General features: G+C 36.5%; 1 protein-coding gene across 6 annotated transcripts in view; it reads left to right on the top strand.

Moving 5' to 3' along the window:
- The window catches only part of mgl (low-density lipoprotein receptor-related protein megalin), a 164,896-nt gene that overhangs the window by 5,732 nt on the left and 146,003 nt on the right, over positions 1-13,161 (top strand). The window lies entirely within an intron of this gene.

Raw genomic sequence — 13,161 nt, 5'->3', positions numbered from 1 at the left:
CCTCTGGGTCTGCCCCGAACGGAAAACTTAGTGATTTTCCTTTTCGTTCTGTCTCATTGCCTTTTGCTCTCCCCCAGTTCGCCTCCTACTGATTTTTCTCTGTCTTTTCCTGATGGCAATGCATTTGGAAGAGCAGATCTAACAAGATTTTTCTTTTCTTACAACAGCGGGAAAACCAGCATCTTCTTCTTCTACATCTTTGAGATTACCCCCCTGCTTGTGTATGTGTATGTGTGTGTGTGTGTAAAATGTTTTTGTTGTCTTGCCGCTGATTAAATTGTTTGAGAACTTTCGTTTATAATTTGATGCGCTATCTCCCTCACGCGCTCTTTAGAGGGGGAAAACTCGCCACCCACTCGGAGGTTTTCCAGCCCCGAAAATGCCGCCCACCGTATTTAGTTTCATTTCTGTGTGCAATTAGGCAGCATTTATCTCGTTTAAATTTGCGGCAGTTTACGAAGCTCAGCGGGTCCCGCTTATCACAAAAACCCAAACAAAGCACAAAAGATGCGTGGGTGGGGTGGGGAGGGGTGGCCAGGGAGTTGGGAGGGATACACTGGACAAAAAACGAAGCGCCTAAAATGCAGGTTCATATAAAAAATTAAGCAAAAATTAATTAAATTCAAAATAAAATGGAATAATAGATTAATGATGATATTCTTAGAAACTTGCATGCTAAAAAAAAATTATTTAAGTAATAATGACACCATTAAAATATGTTTCAAAATTATGAAATTTAATCTAAAACCCTTAAATGTTTTTATTCAAACTTTGCCTTCCTAATAATTGTTCTCAGTATTGGTCGGAGGCTGGAAGACTGATGAATGCCTGCCTAAATTTAACTTGAAAGTTTTCAGAGTCTGTGGAAAATTCAGATCTGAAGAGGAGATGTGTGCGAGGTGGAAGAGATTAGAAGAAGAATTTAGTTTAAAAGGAAAAATGACTTTTTAATAATTTTCAAACTAACCACAGATGGACAAGAGACTTTCAAGAACAACATTAATGAGTACTAAGAGTTAAATTTAAACTTAATTTATGGTAATTTGATATTATAAAATATTTAAGAAAAAACACCCAAAGCTTATGGATTGGTAGATTTCCAGACGTCACAAATTAATTACAGCCCTGAAATTGGTAATTTCCTATTGCCGGAACCCCTGGGGGATCCAATTGAGGCCTCCTCCAGGAGACCTAAGCCTCAAAGTCGGCCCACACTGAGAATGCTCTCTCTGCTAAGCTTTCCCCGTCGAAAAGGTCTCCATTACAGACCTACTTACTCAATTGTTTCTCGCTCACTTCACAATGGCAGCAGGCAGGCAGGCAGGCAGGCAGGCAGGCAGACACTGCCACGCCCCCTCTCTATTTTCCGGGAAGCACCTTCAGCCTTCGGAGGCTCGATTCTAATGCATTTCCAAACCCTGATGGCAATTGAAATGCTTCTGCAGTGGAAGAAGCAGCAGCAGTAGCAGCAGCAGTAGCTGCATCATCATCATCGTCATCCCCATCTCCTCTTGTTGTTTCGTGTGGCATGTCATCATTAGGATGTCGTCTGTGCACTATAAACTCCATTGATACCCTGCTATCCTGCTGTCAAGTAGGAGTATGCCAGGCTCTTTTTACATACAATACATTTTTGAGCCAGAACATCTCGAGTTTGCTTCAAGTATTCTTCATTTAATTTTAGTTTTATGTGCATCTGTGGCATTTGCAACATTGCTGGGTATCTGTGTAACTGTGCATCCTGCCTGTTTGCCGGATACTTGTTGTATTTTTGGATAGCTGCTTCGACAGCCGCCCCGTTGTCCTGCCGGTTGCTGTTCTGCTTCTGTTTCTGCGGCGGCTCTAATGCATTTTTCATGCATACATTTAGCAAACGTTCGCCAATCAGACGATGCCGCTACTTGATGCCTGTCTCTGTCTGTCTCCGTCTCCGTCTCCGTCCCTGGCCCTATCTCTACCCCAATAGTCCTTCTCCTCATCGACCTCGCCACCTGTCTCTCCAAAACTCAACTCGACTGCAGTTTTTTGGTATTTGTCATGTTGACAAATTGCAATGCCAACCAACATATGTGAAACTGCTGTGGAAATTCAAGGAGCGGGCAATACAGGGGGGGAGGGGCTTTAAGGGGTTAAGGGCTAAGGCGGCATGGAGGGGTGGTGCTGATTGAGGGGCTGCCGCTCACAAGTCCCAAATCCATATGCAAATGCCATTGACAGGTGGGCAGGCGCAGGTAATCTGCATGACAATCTTTTTTTTTCTCCTATTTTTTGTGTGTGTCCTCCTGGTTTGAATTGAGTAAATACACTGAGAGAAATCATAGAAAATTTTAATAGTATTTCAGGATTTAATTAATTAAAATTAAATTAAAAACTGAAAGGGAGGTTTATCGAGTGGAAAGGGCGGATAATAATACTTATACAAAATATCGCCTTTAATGTCATATTGAAAATATCGTAAGTTATCGATGCTATATCGATTATTTATGTATCGAAAAATAATGCATTAAATGTTAAAATATAGATAGATAACGAAAAATAATGTAAACTTTGTATTTATTTTTTCAGCTGAATATAAATTTAGTATAAATATATCGATATATAGACTTTCGTGTAAAATATTGATTTAAATATTAATTTATACAACAAATTCTCAAGTAATATAATTTATTAGTTATTTTTTAGTTTTTTTTTTTAATTTTTTTCAATGTCTCTTATATCTCCAAATTCTGTCACTGTAATGGCTAAACAAATTTAAACCTTTATTGGGGACAGAATTTCACTGATTCGAACCAATTTCAACTAGAATGCAATGCTAGGTATTCCGTTTAGTACATCTCTCCCCGTGCAATTCTGCCAGATTGCTCTCGAACAATTGCATTTTAATTGCAGTTACAATTGCCGCACTTTCCCCCGATATCTATCTATACATACATATGTCTATATAGAATCGGGCCCAAAATGCTAATCAAGTTTCGGCCGCTTTCCGCTTCCGCAGTTGATTTCCATCCGTTAATCGTTGGTATTTTCGGGGTTTTTCGGATTGTTTTTATTTCCAAAGCTTTTGAGAACGCGCTGGAACGGGGAAACGTGTAGATTCTGCGTATTGCAATTATCGGCGATATCTCCCGTGTTTTATTTTGTTTATTTTGTGGTTTTGCTTGGGCCTTGGACAGCCGCCGATGAGAGATGAGATCATAGCCCAAAAGGCGTACGTTTCGGGGCACGGCGAAATCAAACAGACAGAGCCTTTGTTTATTTTTGCAAGGAAACAGGAGCCACTCCAGACTTTTGGGGCTGAATAAATAAATAGATACAACAGAAATTTTAAAACAAATTGCCAAAACGTAAGCGCGACACCAAAGGCGAATTACTATGTATATAATTTTTCAAGGAAGCGTCAAGTAAATATTTATGAGGAAGTGCCCAAGAGATTGCCAAGAGATTTATTTGAAAGATTTGCAATTGAAAGGTTTTGAAGATATTTGCCTTTAATTTTGTGGCCTTGAACTTGGCCAAATAATAATTTGATTTATTTTCAATTAGCCTTTCCTTTCTGTCATATTCCAATGGCCCTGAGCTGTCATAGAACTCGGCTTGGATTTTAGTTATATTTATTTTGAATAGAATAAGTCTATTTATACTTTGTACATACAATTCGAGAGATTAATTCATTTTTCCCCCAGAGCCAGACATTAGATAATTACGTTTCTTTTTTTTGTTTTTTAATATTAATTACCAACTGTACTCGGGGTGTTGATGTACAGACAGACAACACGAATTCACGTGAAGCATCTCTCAGATTGTTTTCCAGGAATAAAGTATACAGATAATTCATTTGCTAATTATTTAAAGCCACAATTTGCAAATAATATCTATACAATCCGAGATCTTTGACTGTGCCCACATATCTATATATGTACATATGTATATATGGTTATATATACATGTTCGCGTAGAAATTCCCCCAAGCCCAGAATTATTCCAGTTTTTTCGCCACAGCCCTCTCTCTCTACCCGACTTTGTAGGTCCCCAAACAGGTCTCGAAGCAACTCGGGATCCCACTCCAAGGCATGAAAAAATATATAAAATAATACGGAAAAAAAAGAAAGAGTAAAAAATGGAGGGAAAAAATCAAGCACTACGGCGAACTTAATTAGAAACAACAGCAACAACTGCGGCGGGCCAAATAAAAATTAGAAATCTTGAAATGTTGCTAAAGTTGCTGAGCATCTGTAGTGAATACGTGGCTCTGGCTCTGGCTCTGGCTATGGCTTGCTGTTCTTTATAATTCTTTGCAAAAAACAGAATAAAAATAGAGAAAAACAAAAAAGTTTATAAAAAAGCCAACTTCGCGGGCCTTGATTACGGCTTCTATTCCACTCCACGTCACTCCTCACAGTCATGTGAATGTGGCTTATGCTAATTTTATTTTATTCCATTTCATTTTATGTCGCCATAATTGTCGGCGGCCAGCCAAGACGGTTCGAATAATTCTGCTATAATTATTATTCCAGAAAATGAAGAGAAATTGTGAGCTGAAATCCAGATCTTTCCCTGCCTTCTATAGATCTCTTTGTTTCAAAATCTGAGGCTTTGTTTTCCGATTGATAATGATATCATTATTATGCGAAGCCTCTACAAAGATGACTAATATTCCGGTAGCTTAGGTTCAAGTCTACTTAATTAATCAATAATCTTATGTGCTGAATCGTTATTAAGTTTTCAATGGCATTGTTATCGGTCTAAAACAGTCCATCAATCATCTGGCCATTGCGTTTACAATCCTTTTCTTTTTTATGAAAGAGAAAAGCTAAAAGTGAAATTAAATCGATACAAAATAGGCATTTAAGCTTTTAAAACTAAAATATCAAGTTTATTTACATACAAATTTATCGAGAAAAATCGATTTATTATTTGAAAACCTGACATGGGAAATAGGCTTGTCCCAGACTACCAGATTTATCGATGAATTTTATGTTCCTGCTCATATATTTATGAATGTATATCGAAGAACACCGATTTATCATCGGCAACCCTGCATCGGAAGTTGCATTGTCGCGTGTTATCGGATATGCTAATGCAGCACCTCCCCCCCTCCACTATATATTAATTAGAAGCCCGCCTTGTTGGCGCATTTTCGATGTCTCAAACTTTTGCGTACTCCCTTTTTGTAATTGAATATACTTTTCGGTCAGACTATATAGTTGTTTTAGGGGAAGGGGATAACGACACACAATCTGAACCCTGGTGGCCTGCCATTTGGATTTGAATTACTGTCCGATGGAATAATGAAAAAAACTGGGAAGATGAAACTCGGAAACTCGGAAACTCGGAAACCTTTGCGCAAGTTAATGAATGAGCTGACATTTCGGTTCGGTTCGGTTCGGTTTGGTTCAGAGCCAGAGGGCAAAAGTTCAAATATTGGTTTGCATCAGTTTACACACAAATTAAAAGTACCAAAAAACTAAAAAGTAACATGCCAAAACAGACCGGGACAGAAATGCCACACGGAAAAAGTTGGTTAACTAAAAAGTTTGCACCGTTTTTGGGGACCTTCTGCCATCCAAATTCTATATATACCTATATATAAATCTCAAATCGAATTCCTACGTACCTGGTACTTTGATTTCCCCACAAAACTCACGATTCGGAAGAGAGTTTCTTACTTGAAATTGTACGTATGTACATGAGAAATGTGTGAAAATTGTATGAACGTGACTCTAGCTGAAAGTAAAATGTAAAAAATATATTTATATTTCGTGATTGTTGGCTTAATTATATTTTTACCTGCCAAGCTCACGACATTACAAGCTGCAATTTATCTGTATATATATTTTTTTTATCAGTGAGTCATGCGAAAAAATTAAATATAATTATGCTTATGAAGTGATTATGATAGTCTCAAGTCCAGAAAATGTTGTCTTTTGGCTTTGAATAACCACATATCCCCTGGACTTGGCCGCAAAATGGGTACCCAATGTACATAGTACGTAAAACTTATAGACATAATCACAACCGTGGCTGATACTACCAGGGCGCAACAACAATGGCAACTATGTTTGTACGAGGAGGGAGCATCGAGCGAAGAGCAAACTAACCACAATGAACTTTGGCAAACTTGGTTGCAGAAGCCCAGCAAAAACTGAGAAAACCCAACCAAAATGTCAAAAGCCAGGAGCAAAGAAGATGAAACTGAAAACTGAGAGCTGAAAGGTGGAAAATACAAAAATACAAACAAAAAAAAAAAAGTAAAACTGTAGATGTAGCTGTAGCTGTAGCTGAAATGTGAAACTGAAACTGCGTCGACCTTGCCCCGAGTGCCAAATAAAAGTCGATCATAAATATTTGCCTAAACAACAAAGCCGGGGCCCAGAAAATAAAGCAAACTTAAATTAGCCATCAGCCTCCAGTTCGGTGCAAAGTTATCCCGCCCGTAGAGCTAAAAAATTTGTGTGCCATAAAATGTAAATAACGGTGGCAAAGGACCAAAGGACTCCCAGCTGCAGCAGAAGGCAAGACAATGTGGCAGGACGACCAGACCGCCTCCAGATGCTCCCCTAAAAAAAAAAACCAGAAGCAAAGCAAAAAAAAAAAACGGGAAGTTAAATGAAGATATTTGTTACAGTCAGTGCACCTTGAAATTGTTCTGCGGCAACCAAAAAACCCCCCTTTTGAATCCCTGCGAAAATTCAGACAAACAAACTCAAGAGTCCCAAACCAAAACTTGGCAGTTTCATTGAGAAAAAAATCGTTGATCAAAGGTGATTTTTAATTAATAACTAAATTGCCTGAATAAAATATATTTTATTAAGATTAAGTTGTCTTGAAATATATATTTTATAGATATCAAGTTATTATTAAGGTTTGTCCCTGGCCTTATGGTTTTTCTCCCCGTGTCGTGACCATGTTGATCGGGTGTGGCAGACTGGGGAGTCACCTGTGATAAGGTGAGCAGATTTATTGGGCTGAGTTGCACTGGCGCAGGGAAGGCAGGAAAAGCTGCTTGGAATTGAGTGCTGCAAGCAGCTTAATTTTCTTGAATTTTCTTCCTGTCACTTGTTTGTAGGATGGTATAGCTAAAGCTTCTTTTTAGATATCTAGGGATCAATCAATTTGCAAGTATTATTGGGCTTATTTCCAATTATATAATTGGAGGGCCTCCTTGAGGGAAAAATATTAAAATTTTAAATCGTTGAAAAGGTTTTCTTGCTCGTTGATTGATTTGTATATAAATATACTTTTAACAATTCTAAATAAGAAAATGTACATATTTATAAATTAGTAGATAAAAACATAAGATATATGTTATATATAAATATACATATATATATATATATATAAATATATAGATGTATATAACTGGGAACTAAATTTTGAACTTTGTCATCACGGTCGCCACCCTATCTTTTATATTTATATTATTCTTCTTTTATTTCTATTATACATTTTCTCAAAAATGTATTTAAATATTCAACAATTCCCCTTTAAAGGGTACTTCCCTAGTCCACTCAGGTGAAGAATACCTTTTGTTAGATGTGCGCTCCTTCAGCGAATCTTGTGTATTATTCCAGCTTATTTTGCTCACTGCTCAGATATCTTTTATAGTCATATCCTGCTGCTTTCTGCTTCTGTTTTCACCCCCCTCGTAGGGTAGAATTCTGGAGGGGGCGCTACAGCGGAGTGCCAGAGACAGATTATCATCAGTGGGCAACTTTATTAGTGTCATTAGATGCAGTCAAAGCGCACGGCATGGAGCAGAAAATGCTGGCCATGCGATGCCAGAAAACTCCACTTTATGTTCTCTAGACCCTCCCTCCCTCACTTCCTCCCTCCCTTTCCCGGAAGACCACCATTCCAATTTTCCATCGTCTTTTGCTGGTTTTCCCAACTCCGTTTTGTGCTATTTTGTCTCTGTTGTTGTTGTGAAACGACTAACTGCAAATTAGTAGCTACTTCTAGCAATTTATCTGAGCATTGTATGGGTCTGGCATGGGTGGAGCAAAAGGGGGATCAGACAGGGGGGGTCCTAACAGCCGTCGGATTGGAGTCTCATTATGAATACGCGTTCGCAGCTTGGACACTGACGCAGGCGGACAGAGACGGACAGGGCCGAGCACGGGGCCATCATCATCGCAGTTATCATCATCATCGCCCTCAGCCTCACCCTCATTCTCATCCTCATCCTCATCCTCAACCTCATCTCCTTCTTCTTTTTTTTCGTCAGCCGCATCTGCAATTGTATCTCCGGCGAAAACCCAAAAACTAGAAACGTTTCAAATGCCCTGCCATGTGCAATGCCTCAAAGATGCACTGGAAAAAAAAAATACGGAGAAATAAATGCAGATTAATTTAAATTAGTAGTTTATTCATTTAAAAACTAAGGGCAATATTATATAATATAAGCAAATAATTACATCCTTTTTTAAAAATACTTTCAAAATATATATTTTATATGGATAAACCACTGTAATTGTTAATAATATTTGTAAGCAGTCGATTTTCGTTTTAGGAATGTATATCAAAAGAAAAAGACCCATATATATATCTAAGTAGTATAGCCCACCAAAAATAGACCATACATTGACTATCGAAATTATAATAATCGAAATAATGCATTATATATAATATTAGAATATCGATATTTAAGGAAAATATTAAAAAAAAGTGGTATTTTCGTTATTTTTTTCTTTATAATAATAATCGTCTAATATATCACAAACTTTGTATATTAGAACATTAAAAAATCGTTTTATATCGTTTAAGCAGCAAATTCCGATACCGTATATCGATAGTTAAAAATTATTATGCAAATTCTCAATAATTTCTCCTTTCTCTTGGTGTCTGCTCCCATTTCTCTGGCTATCTCCCTGCATCATTCACCATCTCTGCATCCATCTTTGCACAAATGTGTGTGTGTGTGTGTGTGTATATGTGGTGGGTGGGTGGTAGGGACGGGGTCGTTGAGGGTCGTGTGTGAGTGTTTCATAAATTTTGTATGCTCATTATTTTCGACTATGCGAGAGATGGCAAAAAGGTGCGGGTCCCTGTGCCTCTGACGGCTCCACCTTCTCCTTTCCCTTTGCTTGCTATCCCAAGACCATGTTTTTCCCACCCATCTCCCTCGCTCGCTAGTTTTTCCGTACACGAAACACCCTCGCAGCCCCTCGATTTTCCCAGCCCATTCACCCTTATATCTACCATTATTGTTTAGCTCTCTGGCCCGCTCGCCGTTGCTGTTGTTGTTGTTGTTGTTGTTGTCTGGCATCCAAAAATTTTCAAGTGATTCAAAGTTGGCCATGTGTGTGTGTGTGTAAAGTATGTGTGTGTGTGTGTGTGTGAGTGTCTGGTGGCAACCTAATTTTTTGGTTTACGTTCAGTTTTAATGGGCTTGGGAGCCCGTCAACGTACCACCTCTCCCTCTTCCCTGCTCTTTTCTGTTGTTGTTGGTTTTTATAGTTGTTGTAACTACAGTTGTTGTTATTGTTATTGTTGTTCTTGTTGTTGCTGGCAGCATCCTCATCAACAACAAACGTAGGTAGCTAAATTATAGCAACAACAAAGCGAAGAAATAGAGGGAAGACGGAGGAGTTACCAGCTAAAACTACCACACTGAGAGAAATGCAGATAAAAAGCATAAATATGAAATTAAAAATACGAAATATATATATATTTTTTCAGTATAAAAAGTAAATATATATATAATTTTTTCGATCGATAGAACTGATCGATCAAAATGCAAATAAAATTCTGCTACTTGCATTTTTTGTATTTTATTATTTATTTCAATAAATATTTAATTATTTTTCTCTATGTAATTTTCACAAAGTATCTCCCACCCAAGCACCCCCTCCCCACCTACTCCCTGTACTTCCATCCCTTGATCATTCTCTTCATCTCTTCATTTGCTAAAAAACAATTGTTTCTTGTTTATGGCCCAAAGGCAAACATTTAAAATTTCCCTCTCTTTTTGGTTGCCGGTTTTCGTTTTCATATTCTGTCTCTTTTTTAATGATTTTTTTTTAGCAAAAAGTTTGTTTTCTAAGCCAGTGGGGGAAAGAAAAATAAAATACTTGAAATATAGAGATAAGGTCACAGAGGATTGTATAAGGGGGATAAGTAAGTACTTTTTAGTTAATTGCTTATTCCTTAAATATATATATATATATTTTTTTTTACAAACTATTTATTTTAGTAAAAATATATAATATATAGAAAAATTCCTGTAGTTAATCCAACCAATTTCACAGTCAAAGTGCCTCAACCCAAATCATGGGTTGATTTTACTGTAAACTATATATATATATATTTTTTTTTTTTTTATTTAAAAATATGTGACTGCAAGATCTCTTTAAATATTTGTTTTTTTTTTTTTTTTTGGCCAGCTCTGGGAAATATTTTTCCACTTAATAAATTTGATTGCTGTGGCCGCTTTCTTCGCAAGCTGTTGATGTTGCTCTCCGGTGTGCACATGTGTTGTTATATGTTGTTAGCTCGATGTTGCTGCTGCTGCTGCTGATGCCTGTTGCCTGTTGCTGTTGCAAGTGTTGCTGGGGTTGTTGCTGCTGCTAATTGCATTGTTGTTGCCAAAGTTGCTGATGTTGCTGGTGTTGCTGGCGCTGTTTGCACTGATGTTGCAGCTATTGTTGCTGCTGCCTCTTGCTCCTTGCCAGTGGCTCCATATGGAGCTGAAACTTTTTATGTTGCCGCGGGGCAAGTTGCTGCTGATGCTGCTGCTGCTCGCATTAATAGTCAGTTAGTATGCACGGTAAACGCTCGCGGTCTGGCTAGAAAAAAAGGAACATAGTGGATGGCTGGATCAACTTTTTTTTTATGATGTTTAAAATAGTTTTCGGCACTTTTTCACAATTTTTTTTCTTTTAGTTTTTAGTTTTGTGGCTTCCTCTTGGGGGCCAAAATCAAATGCAATTAATTAATGAACAAGTTAAACAAAGCAGGCACAAAATCAAACATAAGATAAACTTTTGCCCCGCCATAACTTTTCACATAAAAGAGAGATGTGTTCGAATTTCAAGTGCTGAATTATGGAAAATGTTTGCCCAGACTCTCAAAATGAGTCGAATAATGCCTCTCTCTAGACTTGACTTCCCTTTTGAGCTTGCTATATACATGTATGTACATGTATGTACACACTCGGACACTTACCAAACGATTTCCGTTTCCTGTGTTCATTAAACTGTCCGAAAAAGAAAGCGTCGACCGCATGGATACACGATACTCGGATACTTGAATACTCATCGCTGGCCACAATTACAAACAAATCTAAAAAAAAAAAGAATTAAGCAAAAACAAAAACATACAAAAGGCACAAGAAGTTACATCAAAGTTTAAAGAGGGAAAAAAGCGGATAGAAGATTTTTTTAGGGAGAAAAAAATATAATAATCATTTAAAAAATATTAGGTAATATATATATTATTTTATTTCAATTACTTAAATATTTTTTAAATAATATAATATTTTTAATAAATATTAAATAAACATTTCAGAAATAAAATTCTCTAAACAAAATAAAATAAAAACAATTTTCATTATTAAAAAAGCCTTGTATAATTGTTTGCAATTTTTTAAAATTAAAATTTCTTAAATATAAATGTAATAAAAACTCTAGTTTTTAATTATTATTACCATCTTAAAAAACATGTATCTGTGATTTGCTTGACGAGCTTTCATTACACTATCTGCCATTTGCCATATCTCCTGGCCATTGAACATCATTTCGCACATGTTTGGCTTGAAATAGTTGCTATTTATGTGTTTGTTTTTTACCTATTTGTTCCTATATATATATATTTTTTTTTTTATTGTATTTGCTGGTCGCTAATGTATTCAAAAGATATCGCGGAAAACAAACGTGGTTGTAGATACAGATACTTGTCAGCATTGTTGCTGCTTGGCCTGTTGCTTTGAAGCTTAGCCCCTCTCCACCCCCCTCCCCTGCTCCTCCTGCCACGCCCCCTGTCGACTGTTAGCCGCCCCGACGCCCCCGTATTGGCCAGACGAGAGGCCACGCACACACACCGCAATGTGAATGACCCTTTTGTTGTCTTCTCCTTCTCTTTATCTTTCGCTGGATTTTTCAGTGTGTTTGGTTATTTTTTTTTTCTTTTCTTTTTCTTTCTTTTTTTTTATTTGACTTTTTTTTTTTGGTATTTTTTGTTGTTGTTGTACCTTTTCCCCCCTTTTTTGTTGTTTTTGGTTGTTGTGCGGTTATTTCTACAGAGATTTTTCTAGCTTGCTTTTGTCGCTGGTTCGCTAGCTGTTCATTTGTTTGGCCAGGGAAAATAATAGAAAATTGTACACTGGAAAAAATAATTCATTGTTTTTGGATTTAGAACATATTTTTAAGACAGTTTTTTAATATATAAAAATATATACTATATATAAAATATATATCATGGAATTAAAGTATATTAATATGTGATAAGGTTAGGGATTTATATATTATTTTTATAATTAATTAAATATTTAATTAAATAGAACTAATTTTTTACATAATTAACATTCAAAATATTTTACATTTAATATTTATATATTAGTTGTATATTTAATTAAGTATTTCATTAAATATAAAATATTTTTTACATACTTAACATTTAAAATATTTTAAAATTTAATTTATATTAATTATTTTAAACTTATTCAAGGTTCTTATTGCATTAATTCTTTATAAGAATCCGTTTAAACTTTCATAATATTCTTTTTTCATTAATTTGTATCACGTAAAAGGTTAGGAAATTTCTCTCTGTGTAGAAAATTACGAAGTGCGCGACCGTATGTAAACTGAAGCCTCACATTAGCCCGCAAGGGGGCCAAACCTGGCTAACTGGGCAACAGGTATGAAAAGCCAACTGCCACTGGAAAGCCCACAGACAGAGAAAGAGAGAGAGAGAGAGATAGAGAGGGAAAGGTAGATAGAGAGAGAAAGAGAGAGCGTTAGAGGGTGATCTATTAAAATAATTATCGATGCAGTTGGCCTGCAATCATTTTCTATGGCTTCCCATTTCGCAGTTCGCAGAAAATCTTTATGGGTTGCATGTGGTGCAAGCGAGGGTTAAAGAGAGGGTTAAAAAGAATTATAAAATATATTTTTTTTATTTTCTTAATTTAGAAATCAAGTCTTATATCTCACAAAGTTAAAAAAA

Source organism: Drosophila kikkawai, chromosome X, assembly GCF_030179895.1.
Source record: "Drosophila kikkawai strain 14028-0561.14 chromosome X, DkikHiC1v2, whole genome shotgun sequence".
Taxonomy (NCBI): domain Eukaryota; kingdom Metazoa; phylum Arthropoda; class Insecta; order Diptera; family Drosophilidae; genus Drosophila; species Drosophila kikkawai.
Note: the sequence above shows the minus strand (reverse complement) of the source record. Positions and strands in the feature narration are given on the sequence as shown.